Consider the following 10,031-nt stretch of genomic DNA (forward strand, 5'->3'; position numbering starts at 1 on the left):
TTAGGGATGGTCCTGGTGTCTCCTCTGGTGTTTTCTAGACTAGACTGGATGTGTTCCAAAGATTCTCATGACTTTGTGCTGTCACTAGCTTCAGGTAATGAAGTTTCACAGCCTGGAGCAGTGCTAATTAAAGTCAATAGCAGCTTGATGATCCTGACACCACACCCTCAATAAACAAAACCATTGCTTAGTCTGTCAGCTGCTTTAGATGCTCAGGCAAAGTGAAGGGCTGTCAGATAGAAACTGGGAAGTGGGCAGAGCTACGCAGGGCTAGCAGAGGGTAAGCTGAGGGTGAGCCGAGAGCCGGCTGAGGGTGCACCGGTGGGGAGAAGGTGGACCTTTTCATCTTGGCTCTGTTCTGTAGGGGTGGTACATCTTTCATTTGGGATAAGGAAATCTCTACCACAGCAGGAGGAAAGGTCATTAGCCTGGCCAGCCACGGTGGCTCACGCCTGTAATCCCAGCACTTTGGGAGGCACAGGTGGGTGCCTTGAACTTGAGGTCGAGTTCGAGACCAGCCTGGCCAACATGGCGAAACCCCATCTCTACTAAAAATACAAAAAATTCGCTGAGCATGGTGGCGCACACCTGTAATCCCAGCTACTTGAGAGGCTGAATCAAGAGAATCGCTTGAGCCCGGGAGGCAGAAGTTGCAGTGAGCCAAGATCGCACCACTGCACTCCACCGTGGGAGAGAGACAGCAACTCTATCTCAAAAAAAAAAAAGAAAAAAAAAGGCCATTAGCCTTAAGCCTTTTCAGGTTGAGGAGGTGAGTTTTTTTATTGTAAATAAACAAACATAACAGTTCTTTGGACATGAAACAAAAGTAAACAGTAGGACTTACAGATGACTTCCCATCTTAAGCAGCCTAGGAATCACAGCTATTAATAATGGCGTTTTCCTGGAAGGAGCTCCAAGAACTTGTAAACCAAAAAGTATCTGAAACATCTTAATTGATTTAGGAGTCTATTTTGCCAGGGTTAAAGACATGCCCATGATATAGGCTCACGAGTTGCTGACAACATGTGCCCAAGGTGGTCAGCCTATGACTTGGTTTTATATAGTTTAGGGAGACATAGGACATAAACCAATACATGTAAAGTGTATATGGGTTTGATCCAGAAAGGAAGGACAACTGGAAGCAGGGACTTCCAGGTCATAGGCAGATTCAAAGCCTTTCTTATTGACAGTTGGTTATTATCTAAAGGTTGGAATCAATAGAAAGGAATGTCTGGATTATGACAAGGGCTTGTGAAGACCAAGGTTTAATCATGCAGATGAAGCCTCCAGGTAGCCGGCTTCAGAAAGAACAGATCGTAGATATTTCTTTTCAGACTTAAAGAGTTTATTCTACTAGTCTTAAGGTCTGCGTTGATGTTAATGGTTATGAGGCATGTCCGAGCTCCCCTTCCCATTATGGCCCGAACTAGTTTTTCAGGTTCACTATGGAATCTCCTTGGCCAAGAGGAGGGGTCTATTCAGATGGTTGAGGGGTTTCAAATTTTATTTTTTGTTTACAAACTGTATACCCATCATTCATACCCATTTTGTATGAATAAAGGCAGCCAACTTGGGTCATGACATGATCATTACTTGAGTAGTCCTGGAGTAACTACTAGAGAGTTAAAAGTGAATCTCTCAGTGGCTGGAAGATACAAGGAGCAAGTAAGAGGACAGTTGCTTTTCTTTCTAGGCACTTTCGCGCTTCCCAAGTGCTAGGCACTGTGTGAAGCAGGGAAGGAGGTTCAGACACAAAAACTGAGAGGAAGAGGAGCAAATATGTACACACGACAGTCTTTCAATTATATATTCATTCAACAAACATTTATTGAACTCTGATTATGGACTGGACATTAGGTGTTGAAGACAGCTATTAACAAAATAGTCCTTGTGTCACAGACCTGCCTCTGTAGTAAAGGAAATAGACAATGAATCAACACATAACATAGTATCGGGTAGCGACATGTGTTATGAAGAAGGCATGTTAGGGAGCTAGATTGTGACTGAGCAGGAAGAGAAAGGAGCTGCCCTTTTAGGGGTTGGTAGGTAATGTCTGAGATGACATTTGAGTAGAGACCTGAATTAAGTTGGAGGGTGCGATGGTTAAATTTACGTATCAACGTGACTGCACTACAGGCTGCCCAGATTAAACACTGTTTCTGGATGTCTGTGAGGGTGTTTCTAGATGAGATTAGCATTTGGTTTAGTGGGCTCAGTAAAGGAGATGACCCTCCCCAATATGGGTGGACACCATCCAATCCCTTGAGAGCCTGAATAGAACAAAAAGGTGGAGGAAAGAGGAATTCACCCCTTTTCCTTCCTGCCTAAGTACGTGAACCAGGGCATAGATCTTCTCTTGCCCTTGGTGCCCCTGCCCTGGCCTCTGGACTTGGGTTGAATCATGCCACCCACTCCCCTGGGTCTCCGGCTTGCAGGTGGCAGATCATGGGACTTCTCAGCCTCCATAATCAAGTGAGACAATTCCGAATATGAAAGTTCTTTCTATAGACAGTTGAGTCTTAAACAACACACGTTACTTACATGCAGATTTTCTTCTGCGTCTGGCACCCCTGAGACAGGATGACCAGCCCCTCCTCTTCCTCCTCCTCCTCCTCAGCATACTCAACGTGAAGATGATGAGAATGAAGACCTTTATGGTAATCCACTTCCACTTAATAGGAAATATATTTTCCTGATGAGTTTTAAATAAAATTTTTTTCTCCAGCTTATTGTAAGGATACAGTATATAATACATGTACCAAATATGGTTTTGTTTTTTTGTTTTATTGCTGTTGTTGCCCAGGCTGGAGTGCCGTGGTGCAATCCTGGCTCACTGCAACCTCCACCTCCCAGGTTCAAGTGATTCCCCTGCCTCAGCCTCCCAAGTAGGTGGGATTACAGGTGCATGCCACCACATCTGGCTAATTTTTGTAGTTTTAGGAGAGACGGGGTATTGTCATATTGGTCAGACTGGTCTCAAATTCCTGACCTCAGGTGATCCGCCTGCCTTGGCATCCCAAAGTGTTGGGATTACAGGCGTAAGCCACTATGTTCAGCCCCAGATATGTTTTTAATCAGCTGTTTATATTCTCAGTAAGGCTTTTGTCAACAGTAGGCTATTAATAGTTAAGTTTGGGAGAGTCAAAGGTTATACATGGACTTTCCACTGCAAGGGGATCAGTGTCCCTAACCCCAGAGTTGTCCAAGGGTCAACTGTACATCCCATCCTCTCCTTTCTCTTCTCAGTCTCCACAAGTTCCCCCTCCGTCGTCATGCATTTATCTTCATTATTTTGTTTTCCTTCATGCTTACTCACTCTCATCCACATACACATATTTCTCCCCCTGTCCAGCAGAGGAGTGCACACCTGTCACCTCCCCTGGCTTCTGTATTAGTCCGTTTTCATACTGCTGATAAAGACATTCTCAAGACTTAGTAATTTATAAAGAAAAAAGAAGTTTAATGGACTCACAGTTTCACGTGGCTGGGAAGGCCTCACAATCATGGCGGAAGGTGAAAGGCACGTCTTACGTGGTGATAAGACGATAAAGAATGAGAGCCAAGCCAAAGCAGAAACCACTTATGAAACCATCAGATCCCATGAGACTTATTCACTACCACAAGAACAGTATGGGGGAAGCCACCCCATGATTCAATTATCTCCCACTGGGTCCCTCCCACAACACATGGGAATTACATCAAGATGAGATTTGGGTGGGGACACAGCCAAACCATATCACCCTCTATGATGTCCTCACAGTCGTTTAAGAAAATCTTCTCTCTCTGATGAAATAAAAATTTTAGAACTTGGAAAATCCTTAGAGTTGACATGGTAATTCTCAGTGCACACACACACCCCTCCCCACAATCCTCCAGATGTGTGCCTAAGTTATCCTTCGCTCAAACCTCCTACTTAAAAAGGCTTTGAGGAAGATGTTGTCCGTACTGGCAGAGAATGAATTGGTAAGAGGCTGAGAGAGGGTTGAGACAGAGGCAAGCTGACTCTCTTCCCCTCTGCGCCCTCATGATCAGCATCACATCTTTTAATGTACCTTCATCACCTCTTCCTTTCTTTCTTTTTTCCACTGCCTCCATGTCAATGCTGGACAGGAGCATGAGTGAATCATGAGTTTCATTCCATTTTCAAAACAAACCTTTAACTTAGGAATGAAGGTGAAAGAATGTTTTTTCCTAAGTCAACAGTGTGAACCGGCTGGACTGTTTTATAAAAGTATCACACCCTCTGGATGTTTCACGAGCTGATTTGCATGGCACCAGATGAGTTTCCTTTTTCCTCTTTCAATCAACTCAAGTAAATATACAACATGCAGCCAAATTACATCCTCTCACAGGAAGAGAGGTTTCAAAATCTTTTCTTATTGTTTACCTGAATCTGTTTGTTCAGTTTCTCAGACAGGAAAGATATCCTCAGAACGAAGTTACTGAAAGGATTTTCAGGTGACACAGGCTGCAGCTGGAAGTTAGTTATGTAACTTTGGTTTTGTGGCTTTTTCCATTTTCAGGGTGTAGAACAGATACTGACTAATTAACATGGAAATTGATTTGTGTGCTTGAGCATTCCAGCTAGCTGCGACAAGCACTTCACGCTCTGCGTTGGAAAATGTTCTCATGGCTTCTTTGGTAATGCTGAGCCATGGATAGATGACAATGACAATTCACTTTTGTCACTCTGCAAATGATGGAGTAAATAAGTGCCCCATCCACAGAACCACGGAGCTCATGGAATCCTCTCAAAAAGGGACCCTGATCCAAAAACTTTGACACAACCGGACTTTCCTTGGACACTTCCAGTGACAGGAGACTCACTACTGTCATCCAGCTGTTTGCCATGGCTCTGCTAGGTCTGAGTTAAAGGGGGTCACTCACACAAGTGTTTCCCCTTTTGGAGCTCCCAGTGAGAGGCCACAACCCCGGGGCAACTGGAAAGATGCCCATCCAATAGTCTACTCCCTCTAAGGTCAGAATTCTCTCATAAAGGTGCAGTGGCGTGCACCTGGAGTCCCAGCTACTCAGGAGGCTGAGGTGGGAAGATCGCTTGAGCCCAAGAGTTCAAGTCCAGTCTAGGCAACACAGCAAGACTCCATGTCTTAAAAAAAAAAATTATCCCATAGAGCTTGCTCCTTTGTAGGTGAGAGACCGTCACCATTGTTTCTTTACTATTTGTTAAGTGACCATTTTGTGTCACATATTGTCTTATATCCCGGGGCTGCAACTTAAATAATACTCTGTCTACCAGGAACTTCCAATCTAGTTTATGAAATTTTCATGACTTTGAATTAGATAAAACAGTATAAGTTATTTATAGCATCCTTTAATTATACATTATTTAATTCAATAAAAATTTATTGACTAGAATTTACAGTCTAGTAGGGAGAGAAATCTAAACATTGTAACAGGATAGTGCAAGTGCCGTCATAAAGCACAGCTCATTGACTTGATCCTTCTTAAGGCAACTGGCCAGGGAAACCTCTCAGAGGTGTTAAGAGGCAGAAAACCTAAGGGCATTGAACACTTGTGGGCCTGGGGGCGGGATTTAGGGAGGATGCTGCCAGAAAGATCTATTGCTTTGTAATGTTATTCAAGGCTAGCCCAGCCATGCACCAGCTGATTGACTATTGGAGTCCTTGGACACCACCGATAATCATTCTTAACCACTCATGTCGCATGGCTAATGAGAGGTCTTGTGGTACTGGCTTAATGAGTTGAAACGATTCAACTATAATTAGCACATTTATTATTTTAATATGAATCAATGCTTCTAAAGCCCTCACAAAGAACTTAATCTCTAAAATAAATTAAGCCCTTCCTACAAGCTCCTTTATACTACTATCACACCTAGTGTTTTTTTCTAAGCATAAATCACACCTGTCATCCCCAAAATAGTTCCAATCATGGTGGATCGCAAACAGCCAGGCCAAAAGTAATCACGTTTTACTGTAAAATGTTTTCTGAGCTTTTCTGAAAATCCCAAGGAAGGGCCAGGAGGAGCAGATCTCCAGCTAGGATGACATTCTCATTGATCGTGATGATGGCAGTGCATTTTTGGTAAAACCAACAATGGTGCTTTTCAGACACAAGTCCTGCCTAACCTAACCTGGCGTGAAGGAGGCCGGCAGCCAGGTTTGCCCTTTCACTTGTTGCCTTCACGTCTTCACCCATCAGGCTGAACAGAGAATCAATAACCAGTAGCGTAGCAGGATTTTTTAAGGTTATCACTCCCAATCCTTCATTTGACGGATGCTGAATGTTGATCAGATTGACTGAGAGCTGAAAAGTTGCCTCTGTTGCGGGTTTGATGAGTCACCATTTTCTGCCAGATAAAGAAGTTTCAAGAAAAGAAGAAAAATCACTTTTCTGGGATCTGCTCTTGCTCTATAGAAACAGAAACGCAGCTAAGAGGCTTAAAGTGGAAACGGCAGAATATTTAGGTCTCACCGAGGACCCTGCCTATTTTGACAGGGAAGTCCTTTTTGTTCTATGTACATATTTTGAAAAAACACTGTTTCTTTTTCTAGGAAAGGATTTCTAAAAGGCATTCTTTGGAAACTCCAAAGTAAAGCAAAATCTATTAGACATCTACGATATGGTCTTGAAATTAATGTTAAGTGAGAACTGACATATCAAAGATGTAAGTATTAAGGTTCTAATCTATTTTACAATGAATTCCCGTTTATCCAAAATGTTTCCAAATTCTAGAATTTTTAAAGAAATTCAGATTAAAAAAAATACCAGAGAATGCTGGCTTTGACAATGGTCTTTTCTCCTTTCCATGTTTGTAACTACTTTCTCCAACAGTGAGAAATACCTATAATAGTTTTCGAATTGCTAAGCCAAGCCATTGAGAAAAGCAAGCCTATTAACTAGAGTTCGATATTGTTGAAATTATTTTTCTTCTTGAGATTAAATTTGCATACAGTGCAATGCAGATATCTTAGGTGTACAGTTCACTGAGGTTTGATAAATATATATCTCATAGAATTATTACTGCAACCAAGATACATGGAACATTTCTATTATCCCCAAAATTGCTCTTATGTCCTCTTCCAGACAGTCCCCAACTCCCACAGATAACCTTTCTGAAGTCTATCACTGTAGAATACTTCAGCCTATCCTTTTCTTTTTTCTTAAGAGACAGGATCTAGCTCTGTCACCAGGTTGGAGTGCAGTGGCACAATCATGGCTCACTGCAACCTTGAACTCCTGGGCTCAAGTAATCCTCCTGCCTCAGCCTTCAGAGTAGATAGAATTACAGGCACACACCACCATGCCTGGTTATTTTTTAAATTTTTGTAGAGGCAGGGTCTCACTATGTTGCTCTGGCTGGTCTTGAACTCCTGGCCTCAAGCAATTCCCCTACCTTGGCCTCCCAAAGTGTTGAGATTACAGGTGTAAGCCACTGCATCTGACTTTCACTTCAGCCTATTCTTGTACTTCATATAAATGAAATTATGAAATTATGTGTTCTTCTACATTTGGGCTCTTTTGCCCAAGAGAGTGAGTTTGACATTTGTTCATACTGTTGGGTCTAGATCATTACTAGTTCATTCCTTTTACTGCTGAATAGTATTCCAGTGTATGAATATTCCATGAATTGTTTACCCATTTTCTTGTCAGTGGACATTGGTTTTGTTTTTGTTTTTGTGGTAAGAATACTTACCATGAGATCCACCCTCTTAACAAATTTTTGATCTACCCTCTTAACAAACTGTTGAGTGTACAATGTAGTATTGTTAACTATAGTCATTACATTATACAGCAGATCTCTAGAGCACAGTCATCCTGCTTAACTGGAGCTCCACCTGTTGAACAGCTCCCCATTTCCTCCTCCCTGCAACCTCTGACAACCACCATGCTACTCTCTGCTTTTATGTACTTGACTCTTTTAGATTCCACCTTGTATTAGTCTGTTCTCACGCAGCTATGAAGAAATACCCGAGACTGGGTAATTTATATAGGAAAGAGGTTTAATTGACTCACAGTTCCCAGGGCTGGGCCTCAGAAAACTTACAATCATGGCAGAAGGGGAAGCAAACATGTCTTTCTTCACATGGCAGCAAGAAGGAGAAGACTGAGAGAAGTGCAGATCGAAGGGGGGAAAGCCCCTCACAAAACCATCAGATTTCGTGAGAACTCACTATCATGAGAACAGCACAGGGGAACCACCCCATGATTCAATCACCTCCCACGAGGTCCCTCCCCCAACACATGGGAATTACAACTCAAGATGAGATTTGGGTGGGAACACAGAGCCAGACCATATCACACATCTAAGTGAGATCACGCAGTATTTCTCTTTCTATGACTGGCTTATTTCACTCAGCACAATGCCCTGAAGTTTCATCCATGATGTCATGAACGACAGGATTTCCTTCTTTTGTCTTTTGAGACTGGGTCTTGCTCTGTCACCCAGGCTGGAGTGGAGTGGTGTGGTCATAAACCACTGCAGCCTTGATCTCCTGTGCTCAAGCAATCCTCCACCTCAGCCTTCCATGCAGCTGGGACCACAGGTGTGTGTCAACACACCCTGCTAATTAAAAAAAAAAAAAAAATGTAGAGACAATATCTTACTATGTTGCACAGGGTGGTCTTGAACTCCTCGGCTCAAGTGATCCTCCTGCCCTGGCCTCCCAGAACGCTGTGATTATAGGCACAGCCAGGATTTCCTTCTTTTGATGAACATTATAGTTTTTCCTCAGGATTGGTTATTATGAATAAAGTCTGTGGGAATATAAATGGGTGCAACCATTTTGGAAACTATTTGACAGGAGTATAATACTCCTACCCTATGTATGACCCAGCAATTCCTCCACTAGGCATTCACCTAAAGGAATAAAAATGTATTCACAAAGAAACTTGTGCAAGAATATTTATAGTGGCTTTATTCATGCTTGGGAAAGTCTTTCAATGAAGCCATCTAGCCTTGGTTAACTAGTTCTCCAGTGGAATTCTGCTCTTTGTCATTCATTCTCTTGAATATAATAACAATACAGATTTGAACATCCGTTAACTCCAATAAGTAGGTGACCTGTACATCTGTTTATGTTGTCTTTTTTTTCCTCCTCTTCATGAGTGTCCTGGGTAATCTTTGTTTGTCTATGAGGTTCTGGTGATGTTATCATCTTCCAGAGAGGGCTAGTCCTATCTTCTGGTAGGCAGATAAAGTCATAACTAATCAGGGACTGGTTTGCTTGTTGTTGTTGTTGTTGTTGTTGTTGTTTTTTAAGTTTCCATCTACCTCTCATTTTCCCCACACATAGGGCATGGCCTCCGGGATTCCCAGCTGAGGTTCTGGAGTGCTGTCTGAAAGCCCTTCTCCCTTAGTGGGTCTTGAATTCCAACTGTCTTGAATTCTCCCCAGCCCTGTGAGAAGGAAGGAAACTCTGCTTTACCCATTGGGAGTTTCCTGCTTTGTTTCAAGAATAGTTCAAGAATTCAGAAAGTCAGCAAACCTCTAGAAAGGCAAACAGCAGTTTGTTGGGCACAGATGTGCTGTGCCTCCCTCGTGACCAGGATTTTTGTTCCCTTCCACTCCAAATTCCAAAGAATTATTAGCCCTAAACTCCAATTTCTGTCTTTCTAGTCCTGTAAGATTGCCAACATTTCAGAAGGCATCTCTCTTCTTAGCAGCAGCTTTCTGCCTAGGCCTTCTGTCCAGAATCTCATCTTCCCGCCTCCCATGACCAACAACTGGCAACTACTCGGAGGGAAAAAAGATGGCATAAGGTTGGCTTTCCTCACTGTGTTCTTCTTCTCTAGGGGTCATAGCTGACAGGGTCTGTTTGCCTCAGGTAGTTTGTGATGCTTTCAGTTTTTTCAAAAAATAATCTTTCTAGTTGCTTTGTATGAAAGCTTCAGTTCACTGTAACCTAATTTGTCCTAGTCAGAAGCCTAAGTTATGACTTAAATTTTTCTTGTCTAACTGCACTGGATAGGACCAATTCAATGTTTAAGTAACTTGACTTTTCTTTTAATGAGAATGTTTATGAGGTTGTTCATTAAGATGGATGTTT

The sequence above is a fragment of the Macaca mulatta genome, chromosome 1, assembly GCF_049350105.2.
Source record: "Macaca mulatta isolate MMU2019108-1 chromosome 1, T2T-MMU8v2.0, whole genome shotgun sequence".
In the NCBI taxonomy this organism is placed as follows: domain Eukaryota; kingdom Metazoa; phylum Chordata; class Mammalia; order Primates; family Cercopithecidae; genus Macaca; species Macaca mulatta.